A 27865-nucleotide genomic window follows, 5' to 3' on the forward strand; every position below is an offset into this window, starting at 1 on the left:
CCAGCATAGTAACAATAGTAACAGGTGTTCAAATATATTTAGGTTATTACCCTAGCTTGGAGGAATGGTTTTTCTTTTATTACTATTATTTATTTATTTTTATTGCCATCATTTTATCAGTGGAATATAGATGAAATCCCAATAACTTTCAGCTCATTAAAAATTGTGCTGATACTACTGTAAATGAGTTTTATAGTAGTGGGATTCCACAACACGATTGCAGCAGATGTCATTGAAACTTTTCAAAGTAAAGTATAAAGTATAATCACAATAGTCTAAAGAAAACCAAACTAGTATTTTGATCATAATAAAATTAGGGAACTCTTTGTTTGTTTTCACTCTGGAAATTTTAATAAATGAAATACAATTGAATGAAAGGAATGTGTTGAAACTTTCCTTCAGTTGCATCATGAAGGAGTCAGGCAAGGATAAAAATACTAAATGTGTTGTCTTTACAGTAACTCCTTTTTAACCTGCCCTTCTGAGTAGGCAGCACATGAAAGCATTAGCCCATGAGTAATACCTTATTAAATCGTCATGATTTGATGTGACACATTTTTCTCCCAATTTGCATGCCTGATAATAGACTTCCTAAATATCACCTTCAGGTCCTTTGGCAAAAAAGTATCCCAAATGAGAGAAACGTTGGATCAAATGTTGGTGGTGGGACAATCCCTGGGCTGGGTCTGCATGTGAAACAAAAGGTTCAGGCCATTAAAAGCTATATGGTCTATTGCCATGCCAATGTTGAGTTCTTTGTGTAGTGAGGGCTTGTTGCCTTGTAAACACGTTTCCATGACTCATTAAATCCTCAGAAATAAAAGCTCTCTCAATTCCAGTACAGTGAAGCAGTCATTTTTAGATTTAATTATAAACAGGCTAGATAATGAGGTACCTAACTTGTCCCCTTTCCTGAAGAAGAATGGTTAGTGACCTCTCCTTTCTCTAAACAGTACTAAAATCCACTTTATTTGAAAGATGAAGGAGTGGAAAGTCCTTGACAAAATAAAAGGGGTACAAAAACGAATGCCAGCTGGGGAACTAATATTTTACATAACAAGTAAGAATATATATTTTGTGAACCTATTTAGTATTCAGCTTAAGAGACTATAGTAACCATAGCAACCCCCCTATCACCTGTTTGAGACGCTGCAACATCTTAATGAAATGTGCGCCAAATGCCCTGCTAATATTTATAAAATGTTAATGACATTATCTCTTGGAGAGAGCTACACTGAAAGATAAATGTGTAAAAAATGTTGAGATTCATGACTCCCCTGTCTAATAATATCTGCTTTCTCCTTGCCATTCTATTTTTCCTTTAATGTATCAGTTTTATTTATCAAAAGGGAAAGATTAGTGGGTACAAGGATTCACTTTAGGGAACAGAATGGTGAGTATGCATTAACCTTCACCCACAGTGTGTCCATAGTAAATGCCCTCAGTTTACTTCTCAGAAGGCTTTAGTAGTATGTGGTGACCAGAGGCAACATACTAGACAAAGGTTCCCTGAAAGCATTGAACATTGCAACTCACAGGAAGGCACCCAAAATAACTTTATAAATACAGATACCTCCCTTGAAGCAGTTAACAATTTACAAATAATCTCAAGGCATTTATTTCATTTGCAGGATTCTGAATCACATAAACCCATAGCATTAATGATCTTTCTGGTTGTATAGAATTGCATTTCAGATGTTCACGCTTCATTTTCAGTTCCCAAGCTGCAAGTGGTTAGGGCCTTACTCTTCTGAAGTTTAAAATGTGGGTATGGCCGGTGAATTTTTCTGCAATGTTATTTCTGTGCCCAACAGCCCCAAAGCTAAGGATGTATGGATGGTGTGCATTTACTCTGTTCATGTGTCATCACTTTTTCCCAAAGAACTCCATGCTTTTTCCTTTATTGTGGTGGACTTTATTTTCCTGGTCTATAAACTTCTTAGAGAGGCAGGTGGTTATCAGATATTTAAATTCAGAATTCCCTTGATAAAAGATATATGGAAAATATTTAAATCCTGAAAATCTTTGGTTTTGAGTTCTTGACATTTTTGTCTCTGACTTCAGTGTAAAGTTCAGTATACTGTGGATATAATATTTCTGATCCTGAGTTCACCCACAGAATGAGGGTAGCAAAATCAAAGGTTACCAAATCACTACTAGGTAACATGGCTGCACAATTAGCATAATTCCTTTGTATGTGCGGGGGGATCTTTTTGTCCTGTTTTGTACTGCTGAACTCTGCAGCACCAAGTTCTTCATTCTTAAACCCAGAAGGTAGATAGGAGACTGAAAGAAATGGAAGTGTGAGTGGCTTCAGGTAACAGGATTACCAGGACATCACCCACAATTGTCCTTTACATAAAGGACCTTCTTTGTGCCCAAGAGATCTGAAAAAGGCCTTTATGACATGGGAGGTAGGACCTTCATGTATCATTGCAGTCTCATAATGTATTATTGCAAAATATAAGCTAATGAAGATGTCTGAAAAAGAGGGGGGGTATGAACATATGTGACAAAGTGTGGCCCTAGGGATCAAAATCTACATGAACGGCTTAGAAGGCATGCACCAACGCCCTTGGTGTAATGGGTAGTAGCAGCTACTTCTGTATATTTTTTTCCTGTTGGTGAAAAAATGATGTCAGAGAGTGTGTTAAAGGCAGGGCTTAGAACGGCTGTGTCTCCCTGTTAAAAACACGTGTACTATGAAATAGGACACACTTGGCAATATCTGTGAATTTTAGTGTTGAAGTGACTAATGCAGACTATTAATAAACTGTGGAAGTAAGAGATGGAGAAATTAGAACCCAATGGTATGCATTTCATCTCTGTGCTGGCCTTCACAGTCTAAAAGTCTTACCTGAATCAGATTTTCCTCATGAAAAAAGTTTAACACCAACTATAAAAATATAATTTTCATGGACCAGTCTGTTGTTTTTCTTTAGTAATATTATTATTTTAGTATTTAATAAGGATACTTCATAGAATTAGAATCAAAGGATTGGATTATAAAACTAGTTTGCCTGGAGCCTAGAGAAGTACATTACCTTTGTAGTCATTGTCTTTTATTACCAGTGCCTTTTAACAAAAAAAAAAAAAAAAAAAAAAAAAAAAAAAAAAAAAAGAGGCCTAAGGAGGGGACACATCTGGAAATGTGAGCTAAATAGAGTAAAAATTCTTTTGGAAACTGGTAAACCTATATGATATATGTTGGTAATTAAAAAGAATTAAGTACAGTGGCTCATAAAAGTACCATCTGAAAACAGTTTAAAGGTTACAAAAGGGCTACTTGGCACAGATAAAAGGGTGAGACCTGGCCAGGCCTGCCATCTCAGGGTAGCACTCCTGATTGGCCTGTTTAACAGCGTAGTGTTTCAAACCTGTCCTTAGCTGGTGTATACATAATAATTTTAAGCAGTGCTCCTGGTGAGAAAATCCATTAATTTCAAAAGGGAAGACTCTCTGAAACTGTCTCCCACTTTACTACTACAACTTTGTGATGTTTGCCCATGTCCTTGAATACCTTAATTTAAAATTCTCTTGTAAGAAGGTTCTTTTGGTTTTTCACTGTTTTCTCATTGATATTAAAAGAATATGATTTTTGTGCACGTGTGTGTAAAACTTCCCACATAAATATATTACATAATCAGTACCAAGGGCCATGCTGAAACTATAGGAAGGGATAGTAATTTTATATTTCATTGGTAAACTGACCTTGACGGTAACCCTGTGAACTCTAGAGGCTTAAAAGTCAAATCATGAGTCGTGTATGAGCAAATTCTCAGTTGCATAAAGAGGTTTTCCTGGGTGGAGTATGATGACTTCAGGATTGGGTTTAGGTTTTTATTGTCATTCCCCAGCCCACCCCCCTGCAGACCTAATTTCACCACAAATATTGTGATGCGGTGCCATCCTGGCTAGAGAAAGAGTTAGCTCAGTTGTAGGGAAGGCAATCTTAAAACTTCTTTCTCTTAATCAGAAAAAGAACAAGATTTTATTTTTTTTTTAACCAAAAATATGAATACGTTTCTCTTACACCAGCAGGTGAACACACACACGCACAAAATCTAGAAATAATTGCAGTAGTCTGCTTGTTGTATATTCTAATTAATGCTAGCTTTTACCCTGAGGCTACTTTCATTTAGCCCAAAAACTTGTAGTCACTCTTGGTTTCATTGATGCTTCTTAAGACTGGACTGTTAAGAAAAAAAAAATAAATCATTGTGATTAAACTATTAACTAATGGTAAAACCCTAACAAATAAAATGGAGAAACAATATTCAATATTAATTATGATTTGCATTAAATTCTGTGTGTACCCATATTAGAGAACAGATGTTTTAGAAACTCTGAACCCTCACAGCATCCTTCTTTGTCAGACGCTTTAACTGACTGTACTTCCATATCATTTTGGAACAGACTATCAGACAATTTTTATCACTGATTTATTACACATGAATGTGCACCAACTTGTTCAGCCTAGCAGATCAAGCATCTGCCTTGTAGCACAGATGCAATTAAATAAAATCCAGAAAATATTCTTTTGATTAAAATACTTAATCAAAAAGTCTAGTCAGTTTTGTCATGTAGCAGATACAGATGGATTGTTTTTTACCACATATGTCTGCCTGAGCTGTGGATTGTTTAGATTGTGTAAGTGATGGACAAAAACTTGTCCTGAAAACACCTTCCCTTCTCTTTTGCCTGTGGCTAGTACAGCCCCAAGTGAGACCAGAGCAGTCTGAGAGATGCTGTAAATAACAGAGTGAGGGGGAATGGTCATCTAAGGACCACTCTACCAAGAGGACTGCAGCATGCTCTGATCTCTCTCATCTCTGCCTTTTTCAGTGATAGCCTGCCAAAAGGTTGAGTCATCTTTCTTGAAAGGTAATGAATTTCCCAAAGGTCTGCCTTAAGGACTTCTTTCTGCACTGTGGCTTTCAGTCTGTATTTGTAAATTTAAGGATGTCTGACATTGCTAGTCTTATTTTTGAACTTCTGTTGGAAAATATGTGCATTTAAATACCCATGTCAGACACTCTGCCAAGATAATTAGTTTATCTTCCTTCCATTCACCACAGTGATGTTGATAAAAGCAGTTAAGTACTGCTTTGCAAGAATCAGCTCTGCGCTTTCTTATATTCACTGACTATACATTTTAAAATTATTGTGTGACACTTTCACATCTTGAGAACAGGTGTTCCCATGTTTTTGTTTATAATGGTACTATTTCAGAGTTTCTTCTTTTTTATACCATATTTTCAGAAAGCTTTCTTTACATTACAACGCTCTAATTCAAATATTTTGTGCCAGTTCTTCTGGAGGTTATTTTTACATTCCAGTGTTGCCTGGAGTTATATATTCTAGTGTTATCTATGGACATTAAATAGTATTTTGTAGTTTGGACTCTTCCAGTAAGTGCCAGTTTGAATCTACTAGGGAAGGACTATAAATACATTAGAAATTAACACTGTTGGTTTGGATGTAAGTATTGCCTTTTCCTCCTAATTTAAACAACAACAACATATCTTTATTTTTATCAGTTATCTACACTGTGACTTAAAGGCAACATATTTGTGATAGTCTTCATTTCATAAAGTGTTCTTTCTAACCTATATGCTGGGTCATGATTTGCTCTGCTGTAACTCTTTTACTACCGCTGGGTATAATCAGGTCCTGGGGACTGGTCTGTCTCTATCTGGCCCATCTCAGTAAGGACACAAAGTGATTCTTCTGTCTTCAACTTATACTGAATTCTCTGGGCCCAGAAGGATTTCCATGGCAGCTGAAATTCAACTAATGAGAGAAAGTCCTTTCCTCCACCCAATTTTGCACACCCCTGTGACTGGCAGGGACCTGGCTGTCCTGTAATATGTAAAATTGCTTTGTATAATAAAAACTCCAGTGACCAAGTAATTCCACGTTAGGTTGCTCTGCATCTGGTCCACCTGTTCAAAACTGTTCCTGTATTTGGCAATTTATGAAAAGAATTAAGCTAATTAGGAAAGGTTTAGTTAACAAATTAGAACAAGTGAAAGTTTCACGTTTTGAACCAGTGCTGAATTTCTTTAGTGTTGAATTTTTCATGATTGCTGTCTTTGCTTTGCTACAGTTTATTACCTTCAAACTTATTCACTGTAGTGTCCACTGAGCTAATCCTCATCCCACTACTTGTACTTGGAACCATTTGTCTTTTAATTTACCCCCATGAGAACCATTTGTCTTTTAATTTACCCCCATGAGAATCCTCTAAAAACTATCAGGCTCTCCTTTGCTCTTGCTTATGCAGGTGTTTGCTCTCAGTGATGCCTGAACTTATACTTGATACCACCTACCTCCACAGGCTACACGTCCCTCCATAGATTTCCACTGGATAGACTGTTAAGGTTTCTTTCTTCAGAGACAGAATCTTCTTTCACTTACCAGAAGATAATACGACTTTCTCTCTCTCACACACACACATACACTTGGGTTATAGGTGTGAAACCAAATATTCAGAGGAAAACATGAAAAACACCATCTGTCTTTTCTTGTATCCAAAGTGGCAATTCTTCTTCCTCACATCTAGCTGTACCATTGTGCCTTTGGAGATTGACTACCTTTGAAAGCAATTCAGATGTGGGTCCTTTCTCCTCCTCTCAAGCTAGAAATCATTAAGAAGTACAAAACCTAGCCTTTGCATGTGACAGTACTACTGTCGTGTGGGCTGATTCCAGAACACATTCCTCAAAAGTGGAAAGTGAATGGCAGAATTTGAATGGAGCCTGCCTGTGACACTTGGTTATTTCAGTGAAAGACTAGCTCCTGCCCACCCTGAGCACGTCATTGCTAATTTTTATTTTTGGAAAGTTTTGTGTTAACACTGAGATTTTATCCCAAGTAATTAACTCATTTTTGATGCCACATTTTCCAAAAAAAAAATGCATTTACCATCATATTCTCTCAGGAGTATATGTTGTTTATTATAAGGTGTCTGTTTCCAAAAAACTTTGATTATTTTATCATTATAATGGTGGCGTTTCTGCTGAATCTTTTGATATGTCTCCATAAAAAAGTCTGGAACTGGCCTCCTGAAGGTCCCAAAACTAAACGGAAGGATTTGGGGTGAAGCCTTCATAGTCCTTGCTAATTTTGTAAATTTTTTTTTTTTTTTTTTTTTTTTTTTTTTTACTAAATCACTTTCACCAAGAAAGTTTCTCTTTAAGGTAGAAAGTATTTTTAGAAAAGCATTTTTACCCTTTTGAATGCAGCCTGGAGAGGATTCTCACAGATTTAACAGTAAAAGGTCTTCACATACCACATACTCGTTTCAAGTGACATGTGTCCACTGAGCTGTGTTTGGGGATCAGAGGACAAGCATTCCTACTCCTAATGACCCATCTCTGTGCATTGCAGCTGCTTGGAACCATTGCACAAGTGTTCAGGACTAGACCATGACTGGAGGAGGAGTTGCCTCAGGGAGTTGTCTCTACATGGGCTAGTGTAAATAGTGAAGTCTTATCTTATGAGAATCCCTCAGTATACTTGGTTGGGGTTGCAAGATAAAGCACATAACTGGATATATCCACTTTAGGACATAAACCAGATGAACACAGCTGGCCCAGGATAAAGTGCAATGGTTCTTTATGATAAATTTTTCCTTCATCCATGCCTTACTTTTGAGCTGGACCTTGCCAATATTATGCAAACTTCTTGGTGGCACTTATGAGAAAAATAATTATTGTTTTTCAGTGGGAAAGCAAATGTATAGATTTTTCAGACCTATTCTTCCTTTCCTCGTGAAATACCCAGCTCTGGAGCTTATCATAAAATAAAAGGAAATGTATTTTAAGAAGCTTTTAATTAAAATCCTGGCAGCACATCACTGTAATGGCTTTTTTTTTTTATTGTTATTTTTTCCTGTAGCTCAATTCAGTAAGATTACTTGTACTGATAGCAATTTTTCTGGATAGTGACTAACTTTTGCCTTGGTAGATAAATCCCTTGCAGGAGCAAATCCATGATGTTGGGGCTTTTCTTCAGACATCAGATTTGTCTGATTGTCCCCTGAGATCAAAAGACAGATTTCCATTTAGAGCAGAACAGAAAGTCTAACAGCTTTGGAACTGATATTAAGTGAGAGATAAAGAAATTGGAGAAGAGTGGGTGGTATGAATTGGCAGTTTTCTGTTTCTCCACATTTTTTTTTTTTCTACTTAAGAAAGGTGTAACTCAAACAGCAATAGCACTACATTTTTTTTGGGGGGGGGGCTTTTGTTTGTTTATTTTAATGAAAGCCACTGAGGGGCAGCAGATAAAAGCTGATCTCATTGTTAAAATTAAAAAATAAAATAAAAATCTTTAAAGTTGCAATTGGGTTCCAGTGCTATCTTGAACAAGGAACTCAGCAACTAAGCTTCAGAAACCAGGAAATCACCCTCTGTAAAGAATAAAAAGCAGATAACATGCTAATGCTGATTAAATATTTTTCACCAAGACAAATAAAACCTTGCAACAAAATTCGATGATTCCTGTACATACCCTCTGGCAGACAAGCGCTTTCTCTTCATGTAACTGGCATAGTATATTTTACTAACTTCCTGCCCATGTCATGAGCCAATTTACTTTTTGATCTGACATGAGGAAATCAGTGCTTGTGGAGTGCCTGTGGCTCCTGCTAGTACGGGATATTGCCACTTTGCGGGGCTGCTGTTAAGGGTATCTGCATCGCTCTGGTATTTGGGAGTTTCGCTGGACATTTACATTTTCTTACTTAAGTCCTAGGAGCCCGTTCAGCTTTAAGCAGACCCCGAGCAGTTAGATGAGAATGAGAATAATCTCTCACACCACAAATTGACTTCCCTCTTTGTAGCCCTAGACACTGTTTCCAGCTGCTTTCAGTCTTTCAAATCCTTGAAAGCTTTCCTAATCCTCATGTAGGCAGCCTTTCTGTGCTCTACCTCCCTCCCCTTTCTCCTGATTGGCGAGGCTATTTCATGGCCTAATTCAGCCAACTACTACATCCCTGAGCTGTGGTTTGAAATAAGAGCCAGGCGGACAGTTGCCTCCCTGCTCCTGACTTTTAATAGGCTGGGAAGAAAGGTTGGGACACTTGACATTGTCTTGGGAAGAGTCCCCCAGCAAAGGATAGAAGAGGAAGAAAACAAAACAAACAAACAAACAAACAAAAAAACAGAGAACGACAAACCAACAAGCAAGACGGGGAGAAAAACTTGTGTACAGTGGGAAACTTGATGGATTTGTGCCCTGCAGATAGCAGCGTGGCGTGAGCCCCTTCCCGACTGGATGGATGGATGATGGGAAGCTCAACATGAGGCAGGTGAGGAGCTGCTGCCCCTGGGGCTCTTCAGAGCAGCAGCACATGGCATGCTGCCTTTTCGGTTTGGTAGCACTGGTATAAGCTTCTGCTGAGATTTCTCTCTCTCTCTCTCTCTCTTTTTTTTTTTTTTTTTTTTTTTTTCTTTTCCCCCTTTGCAAGTTTCAGGGAAAGAGAAAAAATTAAGCGATTTAAAGGTTTTTGTCTTTCAGTCTGGTCTTCCCAGCTGTAAGTGATGCCGTGCAGGTCGTTGTGTGCCTGAGTTTTGTGGGGGGTACAAAAGCCGTCTGTGAGATGTGTAAATCGATTCCCGTTTGCCGGGGTTTAAATGCATTGTGTAGACTGTCTTGCAGCCGTGTTTGTGACATGTAAAAGGAAAGAACTCGCTGTGTTATAAGGCAAAATATGCCAATAATGCAGCCCAGGGATAATTTTTTAAACAGCTCCGCATGAGTTCCTTGCCTGCCAGTGCTTTAATCTTCTGATTGTTTTAAAATGTAGTAGTTTCAAGCTGTCTTACAGCATCACAAAAGTACTTTAAGATGGGTTTTCTAGAGATTTTTTTCCAAGATTATTCAAATGAGATTTTTTTTTTTTAAAGAATTCTATTCACCTGAAGGGACAAAAGAAGCTTTTATACTCATTCTCCCAGTTAAAAGGCACAGTGGCAAAATGTTTTTGATTCTCAGTGTTCATAGTTTTGCAACAACAACGTGCAGTTAGAAGAGCCTTGTGGGAGCGAGGGAAACTGGCTGGGCTGTATCTTAAGACTGAATCAGAGATCTGTCCCAGTTTAAAAAGCCCTGCCAGTCCACTTCTGAATGTTACACTTAATATGTTATTTTCTAGGTAGGCAGTGGGTAGATAAGAGGAAATGAGAGAAGTTTTCTAGGTTCTCTTCTGTGTGGGTGTTATTCATTCAGCTCTCAGTGGGACTTTTATAGTACATGTCCAGGGAGTGCATGTGTGAGGATTTTGCACCTGTAGTGCAAATGGAGCATTTGTTTTTCACTTACTTTCTGAAATCATGGTGGAAAATCTCAGCTTCCTCACACCATTTTTCTCAAAGTTAAGGGAGGTGGGGAAGGGAGAAGAAAGAGAGAATACAGGTAAAGGAAGAGGACTGATATTTCTTTCTCCCACAAGCAAAAAAAATAATAATAATAAATATATATATATATATTTATAGCTTTTAAGAGAGAGAAATTTTTGTCCTTGTGAAGCAAAACGAAGGGCATTTTGTATATTGCATAGCTCAAGTTGATCAGTTGGATGCACACAGTTATCAGAAATTGTTACCGCCACAAGAGGGTACTTTGGCACAGGGGGTTGCCAATGGGGAATATAGAAAGAAGCAGAAATGTTACAGGATGGTAATAAAAAAGTAAAAGGCTCTGGGAAACACACATTTTATTCATCTGAAGTATTTCTACCTGAAGCATATGGTTTTATGTGTAACAAAGCTTCATAGCTGGTGGGCTAAAACAGAATGGAGAAGGTGAAGATTGTCAGTGTGCATGGGTACCCTTCCTCCCCCTCTGAAAGAAGAGGCATGGGAAGGAGGAGGGGAGGGAGACATTCCCGCCTAAGAAGAGGTGCAGGCACAGACACAGAGGAGCTTACTTGTACATGGCCCAGCACGTCCTGCGGGTGCCTGCCTCCTTTCATTCCCCCTCTGGAGCGATGCATGGGGTGAGCGCGCTCCCTGCCTGCACGGCATCCCGCCCAGCTACTCCTCCTGGAGAGGTGTGGGGAGAGCCAGCTGAAGAGCTGCCAGAGCTTGTTTAAACACCTGCCCGTGAGCACAATTTCTCACCCTGAGCCAAGTGAACAATTTAGAAGTATTTCTCCGGGTCTGGTTGGTTTTGTGCACAAATATTTTCAGTTTGGCAGGGGAAGGCTGTGTGTGCTGCTAGGGCTGGAGGGGTGAAAACCATGGAGCTGATGGCAGCCAAGGGTGGGTAGAGGCTAGGCGCACTGGCCCCAGCAGCAGATTTCTTGTTTCAGTGGGAAGTGAAGGCTGTAACGAGCTATGAACTAATCATGAAAGATGGTTAGGAAAAACCATTACAGCAGACACTTTGGAGCAGGAAATGTCACATGCAGCTGGAGCCTTCACCCCTTCCTTTAGTTTGTCATTTTTATGGGAAATAGGAACATGACTTTCTTGTTGGCCCATTTACAGCTCTCCTATTCAGAGCACCAGAGAGCTGTTTTTACCTACTTTTCCTGCTTGCCCAGCAACCCTCCCTCTCCACAGTGTCCTTCCTACCTCTCCTGTTGTCTTTCCTGCTCTTCCCGGGTGTTCCCTTTCCCATCCTTTTGCCAGGTAGTATAAGGCAATGAGGGGCAGGGTTGACTCCTTCCTCTTATCAAGCTCTGGGAGCCACTGTTCCCACCTGGAGATATTCTTGGTGGTAGCTTAACTTGAGGCTGCAAAGTTAGCCATCCAGCAGGTAGACAGCGTGTTGCTAGCACTGGAATGAAACCTCATTGTGCTGATGACTGAACCAGCCCAAAGGCAGTCCACAAATAGTGAACAATAGCACTTCCAAGACAAAAACACTAATTTCCAAAAGAGTTGCAAGAATTACTGTAGAAATGTAATAAGCAGACTGTTGAACTGATAAGATTCAACCTACTTGGCCACTACACCAGGACAATGGTCTCTAGCTAGTAACAAGGGTTAGTGTAGGATGTGTTGATGTTTATAAATGAGACAGGTATAAAGAAGCAGACATTTTTTGCTAGTAATTAAAAACCTCAGCAAGAGCTGTCTCCTTGCTGTCAGTTATAAATAATGACCTTGTGTAGAAACTCCAGTAACCAAAATGGGAAAATTTCCATCCTCTTGCTCTGCATGTGACAACTATGAAAGCATATTGGTTACTGCGTACTTGTAAAAGTTTAAGTATCCACAGGAAAATACACCCATACTTTTGCATCCACAGGAAAATACACCCATACTTTTGTTCTAGGGTGCTGCAAAACTAATGATAGGATTTTTAAAGGTATTTAACATGGTTGCAAGAGAGAAAAAAAAAAAAAAAAAAAATGAAACAATAAAGAATTACACTTAATGTATGTTAAGTGTAACACATTTTGGCTTTGCAGACTACTCTGTTCAGTTAGTTACTTAAAAATACATGGCTAAGCAAAGCAAGGCAACTTGGAAGTGATGGAAACTCCTGAAAAGACACTCAGCCTTCATGTGCTAGAGCAGCAGTTTCATGTGGCTGGAGGCCGTCGCATGGCTGGATTCCCTGAGTTTGCTGTAGAACTGGAGAGGGCACTGTGGGCTCTTTTTAAAGTTCCCTAAGCCTACTTCACAGAAAATAAAATGTTTGAAGAATTTTAATACTTCATTTTCACTCACTTTCATCCACAACAAATCCCTGAAGTGCTGTTCATGGGAGTGTCAAGACAACAAATGCAGCTCCTTACTTTGGCCTCTTCCTATTGACGTCCCATTGACTTTCATCAAGGCAGAGTTGAGCCCTTCGTCACACAAAGAGGTCCAGTCCAACAAAATGACTGTTAACTGAGAGGCCACCTAAAAATGAAAAACTGTGTTTCTAAGGCACATAAGGCCATTACAATTATTTATCATGACTGCAGACATACAGCTTTTAGTGTGTATACAATTCACCAAGTGAATAAATGCTGCATACAATTTCAGTGAATAACACATGCAAAATTCAAAATCATCCTCTTTCCTTACATCCCCTTTCCCCTTTCCTTACAGATGTTTAACTTCCTAGCATGTGTTTCTTATTTCCTATTTTCTTTTGCATAACTTTTAGAAATCTTAATGTATTCCTCAGTAGAAAAGCTGTTTTCTTATCCTGGGGTGCTGTAGTCCTTAGACTTGCTTTAGGAAATTCTCTTTAAAGTTCCTGCTAGGATGTTTAGTTGTTTGTTTGGTCTGTAGGGGAAGAATGAACATCTCAGAGAATGCAGTTTTTGTTGTTGTTGTTGTTGCTTGTTTTTGCTTTTTTTTTGTGTGTACCATGCAGGTTAAAGAAAACAACTGTACAGAGTCCACAGGCTGGGAGTGTATCAGTTAATTAGTGGCTGGACATTGCTCTGTAGGAAGCCTGGTGAAGTTTTTGTGCGTGTGTGTGTGTGCTGTCTGCCTCCTTTGATCACTTGTGTGGTAAATAGACGTGCAGTGTAGCTATGGCAACATGTGCTGTAGGTTGGTGGGAACAGAGGGGACGGGATCACCGGACAAAGGGCAGTTTGTTAGAGTGGTTGGTTCTGATTAGAAAAAGGTGGCACCAATCAGGGCATTTAAAAACATCAGTTTTGCAAAACACAAATGTATGTTATCAGTTTCAAAGTAGTGTTTGTTTCTGTAGTGCTGAAGGAGCAGATCATATGGAAGATTGGGGAAGGAGGAGGAGGGATAATAAAAAGCAGAAGCAAAACCCTGTAACACTTCTGAATGTAGAAACGTTCATGCTGGATGTGCTTTTTCTGGTTTTGCTGCACAGTGGATGCATTTTACAAGACAGCATTTGTATGAACCAAATTACCACAGATAATGGTGTTTTAAAAATAAGGTTTTAATGATGTAATGATGGTAGCCTGGGGTTTTACATTACATCTGGTCCATTACCTTTCTCTAATAACTAAAAGTGTGATGTACAGTTTGAGATCAAAAGATACTGTACCTATTTCAGTGGCCCACCTGTAGAGGTCAGACTTGAAGTTCTCAAAATCTTCATATGATAGAATTTCAACCTAAAGCTAAGGCTATAAAAATACAAAACTGGGCACAGTTACTTTCCTCATTAACTTCATGTGGAATACTTTTAAAATAAGGTTAGTTTATCAGCATTGGGTTATTAAGTAACACTGCATTCTGCATCAATGGCAGCAGAAAATATATCAAAATTGAGCCTTCTCTCCAAGCTTGGAGAGAACCCAGCCCAAAGCTTTTATTAGAGCCTGAATTATTTAGATGTGTATCTCCGTCTCTCTGATCCCCACCAGGCCTCCTACCTTTGATGAGGTCTGTCTCCAGTTCTCTCCCTCCTGCCTGCCCAGCACTCGGATGTGCTGGCTGACGCCTTCCCACTGCTGCCCAGTCCCAGGGCTTCCTTGCTGGGGAGGGACGGGGAGGCAGGCAGGCAGGCAGCAACACAGAGTACTACAGCAGCTTTGGAGCTCTGGAAAAAAAAAAAAAAAAAAAAAAAAAAAAAAAAAAAAGTTGTCAGAGCTCAGAGTCCCTCCGCAGAGTAGGAGCAGAGGTAAGGGGTCTGCTGCAGCCTGGGGTTGAGGAAAACGAGCTGCTGGGGACAAGGAGATCATGGTGGTAAATGCTCAGGGGATAGATATGCTGAAGCTCAGTAAATGGAAAGACGGAGAAACAATTTGGTTTGGCTGAGAGTGAAGACTGAGCTAGGAGAAAGGAGCAGACCTGTATTTGCATACAACTCTGTGAATAGCTTTTGGAATGCGCACTGGGTTTTGTTTGAACTGAATTTCAGACTTGCAAGGGTACTCTGTTCTTTAGCCTCTTCTTGGGTTTGAAGTCTTTTATTATATCTTGGAGCTTGTAATGCTTTAGCAAGCTGTAAGGAATTACTGTAGATCCCTGAGATCCCTGGCTTATGGTATAGAATACACTCTGTCTGAAAGCTGGAAAAGGCACTGCAGGGTAGGAAGCTGATTTTGATCTCGTTCCTAAACAATGAAAATAGCTCTTAATTCTTTAAAGTTCTTTCCTATTTGCTGTCATGTCATGGTTGTTTATCATTATAATTTATATCTTCCCAGGGGGATATGGGGAGACTAAAAAGCTGGCAAATAGGCTATGTTTGTTTGGCCCCAAAGTAGAATAAAACTTCAGGTTACATAAGTGTTGGGATAGCTGGGTGTAAGAAAAATTTTGAGACAGTAAAACAAATAATAGAGAGTTCAAACTTTTACTCCTGGCTTAGTGGGACAGTAATGAGGAGATCCACACGGCTGATAGGATTTTTCATTGTAGCATGATAGACTGTAACGAAAACATTTACAGAGGGGTATTTCATGGTCTCAGAAAGGAGCAGGTGAGATTCTATGACAATTGCACTGCATCTTGAGGTGGGGAGGCCAACATCTTTCATGTGTCTCTGGCGATGCTGGTGGCTTTCTGTCATGTTTCATCCTGGTTGCCCAGCACTGCTTGGGCTGCAGACTGGTGGCATTGCCTGCCCACCTCACTTGGATGCCTGCTTCATCACGGTGTGGCATAAAAATTGGGAAAAACAAAGTTCTCTGTTACGTCGTGGATTTTTTCAGGGTACCAGAGACTTTCTTGGTTCATTTAAATGGAGGATTGCCCCCACAGGGGCAGCAGTCTTCTGTGGGATATGCAGGCTGAAATCCCAGTCCTGCACCTGCTCTATATCCCAAGCAGGTGCCCATGACTAATGGCATTAACTTGTCCCTTTTGGTCTCCAGGTATTTAATTATTGAGCAGCCACAGCAGGAGCACTGAGACCACCGCCCCACACCCCTCACCAGAGCAGTAGTTTGGGCTCATTTTTGATATCAGATAACCAACACACTACTTTTAGTCACGAGGAGCAAGAGGTTGCTCAGATGAGACCCCACAGCCACCTCTGTGTTTTCCCCTTTTATTTTTTTCTTATAAGCTATTCTGAGCTTTAGCTGAGCCCTGGTGTTTTCTTCTAAAAACTTTGGAGAAATCAGCATCTTTTAGCAACATGGTTCTCAACTACTGTAGAGAAAAATAATAATATTTTTTTTTTGTCTCATATGGAAACATGAATCCTATTTTTTTTTTTAGTTTAGTTTTGTTTTTTGTTCCTGAGAGGTAATTAGAGGCATTAAAAGAAAAAGGGAACAAGAAGTGGAAAAAAAAAATCACTTTATCATAAGAATGGCCAGTATTCCAATTTTAAGGTGTTCTTCATCACCAAGCGACCTTTGAAAGTGTTGTTTTATCACTGGAACATACTGCTTTTTTTTTTTTTTTTTTTTTTTTTCCCCTCAAGATTATGCCCTTATGCCGTTACTACTAAATTCATATATTCTGCAGGGAGAGTTAAACCCCATTGTCATCTTTTGCTTTCTGGACCACCAAGGTCTGCCTAATTCCTGCCTCTGCTTCTATATTCCTTCCTAATGAGCTCTAGCTCCTTGGGAAGTCAGGTCTTCCAGCACTCAGCCTTTCATTCTCCAGTCGCACCTTAGCTCTGGAGGCAGGCACACAGACACTTATCCTGTTTCATTTTTTTCTGGAAGTCATGAGAGGCTGCAGCCAGACCCCTACACAACTCTGTTTATAGTCTCACTGCAAAACACATGTACTGTAAATCTAATGTGTAGAAGAACAATAAGAGTACAGGAAGGGAAGTCTGCTGGGCAAGCAAAAGGGCTGTCCCTCTCAGGGCGCTGCATGTGGACAAAGCACTAGAGTAAGGACATGTGATAGCCAAGCACATGTGATACTCACTCTTTATCTGGGATCTGCCTGGTGTGAAGTGGTATCAAAATTGGTGTGCGTTTTGCTAGTTGATGGACATTATCTATGCAGACAGATATTGTGTTGGACAAACAATATGCAGCTTATAGAGCTTAGATTTTGACCTGTATGCAAAGCTACACTATTCCACCAACCTTGGTAGCACCTACTGAATCAAGTGACTCTAAAGAGTTAATGACTTCATTTCTAGCTGGATAACCTCAAAAGTATAGATTAGGCAGAGACTTCAAACTGGGAGTTAAGTAGTTCAAAAGTGCACTATATTGTTTTGGTCTAATTAACACAACATGGTGATAAGACATTAAAGCAGAGTGACAAGACTATACATTGATAACAGAGGACATTAATGCCTGCAGACACAGTCTACATTGTAAAAATCTGAAAAAAGGGGGCTTATTATGTTAGATAGGTCAATGTGATTTGACCTAGTTTTGCTTTGCTGCTTGGAAATTATGTCAGTATTAGTTATGTCATCTCCTTGGATGAACAATTTAACATTCTCATTGCGTTGCAGTGTTGTCCTAATATTTTATATATTTTTACCTACTCTCTAAAAGGATCCTTCAGGCTAATTCTAGAGATCTGGGAAAAATGGTATAAAACGCAACCTCCTGAAACTGGATTCTCTTTTAGCCACTATGAATATCTACAAATTCTGAAATTTATCTTACGCAACCTCCTGAAACTGGATTCTTTTTTAGCCACTATGAATATCTACAAATTCTGAAATTTATCTTGTCCCTCTCGCCTGTAAAGCTTATCAAGTTCGTGAAAAAAGAATGACTATATTAACTCACATAGCCATGTACACCTTTCTCATGAAGGTTTTTCAAGACTAGAAAATAGTATTATTATCTTACCTGGATGCTTATGTAAAATAGAGTGGATTAAGATAGTCATGCCACATAGTTTCCCTCTGAAATTTAAGGTCTCATATGAAGTCATCTGTACTTATTTTGGAAAAACTGAGTTTTTCTTTTATACCTGAAAAAATCACAAGGACTTCCCTTCATATTTAGGTTTACACTAATTTGTTGTTGTTGTGTTTTGTTTGATTGTTTGTTTTCTTTCTCTTTCCATTTGGCCTTGTAAGGCAAGACTTTATATTTGCCAGGGCTCAACCAGTGGTACATCAGGGATCAACTAAAGGATTAAATGTTCCTTGCTCTAGTGGAAAAATAATCTGTTGCTGCTATAGCCAATTACATTATATTGGTTAGTGCTAGAAAGACAGGTCTTATCCTCAGCTTTACCTATCCACTTACAGCTATGTCCCTTGCTGCTGTGTTACCACTGCAAGTTATTACAAGGTTACTGCTTTTGCTTCTTAGACTTGCTTGATCTAAAGTGGGCAACTCTGAAGCTTGATTTTGCTTCTGCTGAAGTCAGGATTGCAGAGGTGGAGTGTATTGCCCCTTCAAAATACTGTGTTATTGTAGTTATTCAAGAGGTATGTGTGTGAGTTGATTGTGACCATTGTGACAAACACTGAGCAGATCAGGTGACACTGTGAGAGCAAGCTGAGACTTTCTTTCCTGTTTTTCTTTTTTTCTTTTTTCTTTTTTTTTTTAATGATTTTTACTTTGATGTGTCTTTTCTTGAATTGTAAGAAATCTGTACTTAAGTTTCAGCATGAGCTTGTTCCTCGCAGTGTTGAAATATTTTAATGAGGTAAGAGCTGTACAGTTTCCTCACCATCTTTTCATAAAGGCATCAAATCTTCAAAAGGTCCTGCTTACTCAAATTTTTCAACTCAAGAAAAATTTAAAATTGTAATAGCTATCTGAAGTCTTTGAGTATACTTCAGATGCAAATGCCCTTGCATCCCTTGTTAACCAGCTTAATTGGAACAAAAGCCCAATAAGAGTGAGTGTTCAGAGGTGCCTCTTCTTTGCTATAACATTTGCTCTTGATCCCTAATTAAGCCTTGTTACTGAAGGTTAAAAAATCCTCCCATAATATAACTTTCCTTGAATGTCTTGACTGCAAAAGAAACTGTCATGGGAGAAGTATGCTTATCCCTCCCATCCTTCTCCTCCTTTTAAAGAGAAATAAAGTGTAAACTGCTTATGAAAGATTAGCAAGGACTGGAAATAAGAATCACATATCCCCAGAGTAGTGTAATGAATGTTGTGTATGTGTGTTTGTACACTGATCATCTAGGGCTGTGATGGTTTATAAGCAAATGAGAAAACCCATCTGCTACCCCTTCAAGTTTACAGTCTGAGGGAAATGAAGAATGTAATAAAATACAGCACTGCTCTATCTTCTGTAGCAAGACTGGGAAAAGCCAATCCCATTTCAAAAGAAAATACCTAGTGTTTTTAATGTATGAAACCCAGTGTGAAGAGATATGCTTGAGGGAAGGGACGACTGTGACAAAGAGGGTAGTGACAACATTATTCATATGGCTAGCAAGACTGCACAGATAGAGATTTGCAAAAAAAGACAAGATTAGACCCTGGAGTTTAGCTGGTCCCACTTTCTCTTCAACATAGATTGTTACAGCAATTTATTCAAATAATCTTCAGAATTTCTAACACAGCAGATTGCACCACTTATCTGGGCAGCCTTTTTCAACATTCAACTGATATCATGGGATTTTTTTTTTTTTTCTAATATCCGTAGAGAAGTTCCTCTGAAGCAGCTCATGCCCACTGCCTCTTGTCCTGTCAGCAGGCATTCTTGAGAAGAGAATGTCTCCGTCTGCTCTTTAACTAACTTTTTAGATGCTCAAGAAGTATGATTAGATCTCCTCTGAGCTTCCTCTTCTCCAGGCTGAGCAAATTCAGTCCCTTCATCCTTTCTTCTTATGTCAAGTTCTCAAGCTGGTGGCCCTCCACTGGACCCTTTCCAACTTCTTTAACTGTGGGAACTGAAACTGGGTAGAGCATTTCAGGTGTGTCTGAGATGAGTCTAGTGGGATGAAATAGTCCTTGGTTTACTGACTGTATTTTTGCTGATGCAGGCTGGGACACTGCTGGTTACCTTCCCTCCCAGGGCTCACTGCTTGTTTGTGTACAGCTCGCTGCCTGCCACCATCCCTGGGTCCTGCAGCAGAGCTGCTCTTCAGTCCACAGCTGACCTGCTGCTTGGGATTACTTCTTTCCAGGCACAGGATATTATATTTATCTTTGTTAAAGTTTATGCTAAGGCTGCGTTAAGAAATTTAGTTTACAGCCTCCAAGAGAGGCTTCCCGGCTGAGATAACAAAACCAAACCAAAACAAAAACACACTTTCCCTCTTTAGCTTGATGTTATTGCATAATTACCCACAAAATGCTTTAGTTATTTGTCAAGCATCATATATCATTGTGGACTAGAAATTATGGGGTATTAGGTCATGGATCTTGTTCATTTCCATGATTTTTTTCTATTGTCTGTTTCTATGAATTTATAACTGTAAATGTAGGGTAGTTCACTTTAGGAAGACAGATTGTGTCTTTGTGGTCTAGAAAATCTGGAAACTGTTATCAGAGAAAGAAGGTTTCTAATGAATTGCACTTTATTACCCTTCTCATCTTGAGTTGATGAGGTAGGTATGCACCAAGAATAATGAATAACTGATGGTGTTGATTTTTTCCCTAAGATTCTCTTGTGTTTTCAGACTAATTCCAGTAATTTGTTGTACTAGTTTAGTGTTTTTCACCTCTTTGGATCAAACCTCACTGTCCCCACCCTGTCCCCACTTTAGAATTTCTATTACTGTTCCTCACTTCCCTGTCATTAGATTTTTGGACTCTGTCTTTAAATTCCTGTGCCTTCCCTAGGTCTCTGGACAACACTAGAGTTCACAGGAACAGTAGGGTAAAGCCATAGGGCAGAGAGGTATCGTGAAGAAAGAGGCAAAATGCGACCTCCATCCCCCTCCTTTTCAAATGTGCTCTTAATCTCATCTGGGAAGTATGCTTTGCTAACCTGTGACTCCTATCCTGGTCAGAGTGCAGCTGGCAATTTGAGCATGACAAACAAGAAGAAAACATTTTTTTCTCTTCTCTTCCCTTACACAGAATAATAAAATGCTTTGGGTTGAAAGGGTCTTTTAAAGTTCACCTAGTTCCACCCTCCCCTGCCATGGGCAGGCACACCTCCCACTAGACCAGGTTGCCCAAAGCCCTATCCAGCTTGTTCTTGAACACTCCCAGGGATGGGGCATCCATAGCTTCTCTGGGCAACCTATTTCTGTTTCTCACCATCCTCATAGTACAGAATTTCTTCATTATTTGTAATATAAATCTACCTTCTTTAGTTTGAAATGGTGAGCCCTTGTCCTGTCACTACAGACAGTGGTAAAAAGGCCTTGCTCCATCTTTCTTATAAGACCCCTTCAAGTACTGAGAGGCTACAATAAGGTCTTCCTGGAGCCATCTGCGTGCTAAACAACACAAACTTTCTCAGCCTGTAGGAAAGGTGCTCCAGCCCTCTGTTCGTCTTCATGGCCCTTCTCTGAATCAGCTCTGACAGGTCTTTATTCTGCTCAGGGCCCTAAATTTGTGTTCAATGCTCCAGGTGGGGTCTTGTGAGAGCAGAGTAGAGGGAGAGAATCACCTCCCTTAGCCTGCTGGCTGTGCTTCTTTCTATCATTGAACTGAAACTGAAAATATTAATTGAAAATCCTAAGCTTGAAAATATTTTGAAGCTTTCTGAACATTTTTGGATGATGTTTTTGCCATTAGTTGACACTATTCCAGAGGATGACTAAATGGGTTTGCCTTTTCAAGGTACTTGAGAGGAGTAAGAGGAAGAGAAACAGAAAGACGGGCAGCTCTGGCTGTTTGTACTACACCTATTTAACAGGAGAAGCAGTTTCTTATTTTTCTTGACAGCAGTGTATTTTAAAATGCCAGGGTACATTCCTGAGACTAGACTAGGTTATTCAGAAAATAAAGTGCAAAAGAAATGGACAGAGAGGGGCCCAGAGGGAAAACAACTATGTGGGAGAGGAGACCAAGAAGAACCTGGAGAAAGAGGAAAGATCACCAGGTTCTCTTGAAATTTCATTAGGAAAGCTGAGGAAGAACCATTTATATAGAAGTTGAGAATGGAGTTTGTTTCAAAGCCTTGAGAATTAATATGAAAATAGGACTTTCAGTGTTACAGAATCAGAAGTTGCTTTGGCAAGCAGAGAGGCAAGAAAGAGGAATAGTTCACAAACTTCAAAGAGAAGCAAGGTAGCAGCCAGAAAGTTAAGGGAGATTAAGAAGACTTCTGAAGGCATACAAAAGGAAATAAACACAACAGCAATTGTAGTTTCCCAGTCTTTCTCCATTAGACTGCCTGGCCTGTCTCTTCTTGGAAGGACTATTTCTGATGATAACTGTCCTTTTCAGGCCCCATGTTTTACACTGAAGTTGTAATGGGATGATCAAAGGTGCCTTGTCCTATAAATCCTCCAAATGATCATTTCCCTAGCAAGCTATTCTTTCTAATGGTGTTAAAAATATGACAATATTCTAGAGTGTTGGATTTTTAACATCTCTAAAACCATCCAAAGTATAAGGCTTAGTTTTCTGGTCAAATACAAAAAATAATAATAATAAAAAAATAATAATAATATAAAAAAAGGCTTTCTTAATCCTGAGATCATTATGTAGTATGTGTAAATAAATTTTTTACTACCAAATGCTGACACCTTGCACTTGAGGTCTGGAGTTATATATCATCAGTTAAGAACTCAAATGTACCAATAACTACATGCCTCTTCATTTTTGAAGTCTGTGATCCAGAATTATGGGGGAGCATCAATGTAAGAAATTCTGGGAAATGGTTTATTGTAAGGCTCTGTTAAAAAATAAAAAAATAAAAAAAAATGCTTAATTCCTATGATAAGACCCTTACTTCTGCTGACCTTGTGATGCTCCCACTGTGTGAACAAAGGCTTGCCCTACGGAAGTGACAGTCTGGCTTTTGGTAGGCAGAAAAACAAAACCACGATGCTTTATTTTGCAAGTATATGAAAATGCTTACTCTGCATACCCAAACTTTTCCCACAGAATTTCATGACTGCAGTTATACAGGAGATGTTAGCTTTTATGATAAAGACATTTGAAGTTTTTATATAATCTCAGTAAAAATTATTATGGAAGATCTCACACCGGTTAGAAATTTATGTTATGGGCAAATATTATAAAATGCTGTACTTAACCCAGATGTAAGTACAGATTTTAGAGTTTAAAGATGGTTGACTTAATTCTTTTTCCCTGCTATGGACTGTTTCATTTGAAAGTGCTGAGCAGAGACTTATACATCAGAGATTTAAAGAATACATATTAATGCAGATATATACTGTGCACAATTAGCATGGCATGTGCATTGTAGCAAATCAAGCAAGTTAGCAGAGCTTGGAGATTTAGTCATATTTACAATATAAGTTTGTATATTCTGTTCTCTTTCTTGGGTAGGGTGAAAGGCTTATGAATGTCTTCAGGTGATAATGGACAAATTAGTTAACTAATAGGGGTGATTTTAATCCAAATCTGAAGGTCAAGACTATTTGTCTTGTGTGCAGGAAAAAAATGATACTCAGAACAATTAACACCCAGAGGAAATTTTTCAGAGTTTATTTTGGTTGGTCTATAATTGATAGCTCCCTTGGCTAATGGAATACCCAGCTCAATGTCAATCACCATTTAAATAGCTTAGCTCTGAATAGCAGTTATTGGTCACATATGTTGTCCTGTCAACTCTTGTTTCAGAAACAGGACATAAAATGGCATATGGATACACTGTAGCAATTTGTTTTGTTGTTTCTATTTTGTTCTTGTTGAAAGACTCAGATTTAGAAGAAAAATAGAAAATGAAAAGAAATGTAGCAAGGCTTTTGGTGCAATTTGCTTATACAAAGTAGGAGGCTCTCTATGCCACACTACTTCTTTCTCATAAGTTTGCAAAAGAGAAAAAGGTTAAAAAAAACTAGGAATAACTACCAACTTCCATGGCTGTTGCCACTTACACGCAAGGGTGACAGACAGGTTTGTATAAGAAGGGTTAAATGTCATTAAAAATTTCATATGGATAAAAATGATGACCTAACATCATACCTTTGGTTACTGATGAAAATACATTCTGTTGACTAGACTTTTTTTCTGTAGAGAGTTGGAGGACAGGATGCTTGGTATGTCAATAGTGTCAGAAGACTGTTAGCCAAGGTATGGTCAAGGGCAGCTATGACTTTATGGTGTACTGCTGCTAAGAGATTCCAAGTACAACAATCCCTTTTTTTGGCAACTCTATACTATCTAGCTGAAATGAACATCTAATCACGAAGAAGACATGGACAATGACATGCTGGAGGCCTTTGGGGAAAAAAAAAAAAAAAAGAAAAAAAAATTGTTTCTTGGTTTTATCTGGAAAATTTGGATTATAATACTGACTTTGAAAGATGTTTTCATAGAATCATTAAGGTTGGAAAAGACCTCCAAGATCATCTAGTCCAGCCCCTACTACCAACGTTACCTACTAAACCATGCTCGGAAACGCCACGTCCAACCTTTCCTTAAACACCCCCTGAGATGGTGACTCCACCACCTCCCTGGGCAGCCTGTTCCAATGCCTAACCACTCTTCCTGAGAAGAAATTTCTCCTAATTTCCAACCTGAACCTCCCTTGGCACAACTTGAGGCCATTTGCTCTTGTCCTATCAGTAGTTATCTGTGAGAAGAGGCTGACTCCCCTCTCAGCACATCTTCCTTTCAGGTAGCTGTGGAGAGCACTATGGTCTCCCCCGAGCCTCCTCTTCTCAAGAATGAACAACTCCAGTTCCCTCAGCCACATAAGACCTATGTTCCAGACCCTTCATCAGCTTTGTAAGCTTTCTCTGGACATTGAATGTTTTGTCCATGTCTTCATGTTTTGAAGTTTGCTTTCACAAAAGCAGTAAGAATTGATGATATTTAAGAAGGCCTAGCAGTCAGCTCATGACTGCAGGGTGGAAGTATATGCTGCATATTTGTGGAATATGCTACTCTTAAAATGGTACCCTCTTTTGTAGAAATAACTAATTGCTTTTGTCTCCCCAGCTCCCTTCAAAAACAACCACAGCAACAACAACAAAAAAAAAACCACCACCACCACCTACAAAACTCAAAATAACCTTTCTGAATGAATCAGTCCAGTGAAACTCTTTTATTTTTCAGATGACAAAACCCCAAAATAAGGTTAAGTATTTCTGTTCTGAGATATAAATGTACTTAATAATTATTTTTATTTTGACTATATTAAAGCACTAAATATGCTCTTCTACATACTATAAAACAAAACTAAAACTACTAGAAAACAAAAACTACTAGAAAACAAAAATATTTTTGATTAATAAATGAAAAAAATAAATAAAATCATTTCTTTTGAAATGTTCCTTAAAACATTTCATTCAAGCTGACATAAAATATGTCTATTTTGATGAAAATGAACTTTTCAATATGGAACTGCTTTATATATTTTAAAAAAAAGCATTTCCAATGATCTGTGAATGAGAGTGAAATACTTTTTGGCATTAAAGCATCTGGTAAAACAGGAGGTGAAGAATTCATTTTAATTTTTAAACCAGTTAATTTCATTGTGAAATTGTGTCAGACCAGATGATAGGAAAGAGACTTTACGAAATCTAAAATATGAAATATTTTAATTTTATTGAAGATAAAAATGCTTGTGTTTCATTTTTGAACAGGAAGTCTCCAGTATTCTGAAATGCTTAATCTGATCAGTTATTCTGACTACATTAATGATAATATGGTCTTCTTTATAATCACAGGACAGATATTATAATTTAACTATTCTAGAATAGAAAAACTCATAATATGGTGGATAAACATTCTTAGCCTTGGCTATAGTTAGGATATTGCTATGCTACCCTAAAGTAAATGTTGCAGGTACCATGTTTCCTGTTAGGCTCTTACAGCAGGGTAATGATCTTCTGTTATCACACCTCTATGCAGACAAATGTGCAAATACCTTTCTAAGTGAAGAAAAAAGGACTTTGAAAGTTGCACAGGGCATCAGGTATAAAAACCCATAGGACTTGATGAGATGCACCTGCGGTCCTGGGGGAACAGGTAGATGAAGTTGCTAAGCCACTTTCCATCATATTTGAGAAGTCATAGCAGTCTGGTGAAGTTCCCACTAACTGGAATAGGGGAAACATAACCCATATGTTTAAAAAGGGAAAAAAGAAAGACCTGGGGAGCTACAGGTCAGTTGGTTTCTATGCTGAGACTATACTAAGGCACATGGAAAATAAAGAAGTGATTGATGACAGCCAACAAGGGTTCACTATGGGCAGATCATGACTGACGAATCTGGTGAACTTCTACAAAGGGTTTACAGCATTGATGGACAGGAAAGAGAAATTGACATCTCTGCTTGGACTTTTGCAAAGCATTTGACGCTGTCCCCCATTATATCTTGTATCTAAATTGGAGAGACTTGGGTTTGATGGATGGACCGCATGGTGGGTAAGGAATTGGCTGGATAGTGACTAGCAAAGTGCTGTGGTCAACAGCTCTGTGTACAAGTGGAGATCAGTAACAAGTGGTGTTCCTCAAGAGGCAGTATTGGAACCAGCACTGTTTAACAGCTTTGTAGTTGACATGAACAGTGGGATCAAGTGCACCCTTAGCAAGTTTGCCAATGACACCAAGCTGTGTGGTGCAGCTGACACACTGGAGGGAAGGAATGCCATCCAGAGGGACCTTGACTGTCTTGAGAGGTGGGCCTGTGCAAACCTTGTGAAGTTCGACAAGGCCAAGTGCAAGGCCTTGTACCTCGGTCAGGGCAATTTTGTTTTAAATGCAAATACATGGAAACAGGAAGCCTGGTCTGCAACAGTTCATGGCTCTTTTACAATTTCATGGCTCTGCATGTTCATGCTGTAACTGAGGATTTACTTATACTTCTCGTTTGTGTGCTGCCTCCCTACTCTCCCAATCTAACTGACACAGGCATAGGTATGAAACAGGTGCCCAGTTCAACTTTCATGTCAGCTGCTGTATCTCCCCCATTCACCTCAGGATGAGGATGCAGATTAAATCATTTTATGGTGATAGTCCTCTAGTACCTGTCTATACTTCCCTCCAAGTGCCCAGACGGTCACGGAAGCCTTCCTGCAACCTAGTGGAAAGCATCATGGAATGGTTCAGCTTTGTCTGCAGCAAGAATTGCCCCAAGAAATCTTAGTAATAGATGCAGGTGAAAACTGGTGTAACAAAAGCTATGGATTGAAAATTGTAAATACCTGAGTGAACACAACAAGCTGACCTCTCTTATTAATTAGGTTTTAGATTCTGAATCCATAGTTTATTATTTATATCAATCAAGAGAGGAGATATATAAGAGTGGACCTTCAGAATCATGCCGTTTCCAACAAAATCTTGCATAACTAATTTTAGTATCATTTGGATTTCCTGTTGAAGTTGGTTTTAAAAGGTCATGTTTTTATAGGCAACATGGACTTTTGCTGTCTCATATAATCAATATTTGTTTTATTTAAAAAACAAACAACAACAACAACAAACAACAAAGATTGAGGGACTGAGCACTGCAGACTAAGAGTTGGATTTAAAGGTATAATCCAAATGTGGTATTTCATAGGTTTCAAACAGCTAGTTTATAAGCATTTGCATATAATTACACATTTGCAAGAAATTCAGTGACCCATTTTTTCTTTTTGTTAGTTTATCTTATTTTGCGGAAAATATTACGAGAAGCCATTAGAATGAGCCATTCTAATTTTAATTAAACCATGCATGTGTGAGTGCATTCTGGGAAGTATACTAATTTAACTGGAAATTTTCTGAATATACTGCACTCTTTTTGTGGCAGTCATCTCACAATATAGACACAGATAATGTGGACAGCTACATTTTAGCCCATTTGCTCGAGGCTCCTTTTATAGTCCATGGTACTTCCGGGACATGATTCTTTTTGTAATAAAGTCATCTCAAACTGCTCAGGTAAATTTCTTCCTTGAAATGCTTATTGAGTCTAAAAGGATCCCAGGATAAGTAGGATCTAGTCATCTGTAGGCTTCTATTATGGACACCTCTACCTCATCAGAT

At 38.9% G+C, this 27865-nt stretch overlaps 1 protein-coding gene across 5 annotated transcripts in view; it reads left to right on the plus strand.

Annotated features, from left to right (window-relative positions):
- Window positions 1-27865, plus strand: part of MID1 (midline 1) — a 240142-nt gene that overhangs the window by 88171 nt on the left and 124106 nt on the right. Inside the window, exon 1 of one of the 5 annotated variants that reach the window (XM_035341413.1) lies at window positions 8992-9316. The exons of 3 other annotated variants lie outside the window; for them this stretch is intronic. The gene's annotated coding sequence lies outside the window, so the exon portion shown is untranslated. Of the gene's footprint in view, window positions 1-8991; window positions 9317-14447; window positions 14569-27865 lie in introns of those variants that run through there. One more of the 5 variants, XM_035341601.1, reaches the window with a different exon arrangement.

This window comes from Oxyura jamaicensis, chromosome 1 (genome assembly GCF_011077185.1).
Source record: "Oxyura jamaicensis isolate SHBP4307 breed ruddy duck chromosome 1, BPBGC_Ojam_1.0, whole genome shotgun sequence".
In the NCBI taxonomy this organism is placed as follows: domain Eukaryota; kingdom Metazoa; phylum Chordata; class Aves; order Anseriformes; family Anatidae; genus Oxyura; species Oxyura jamaicensis.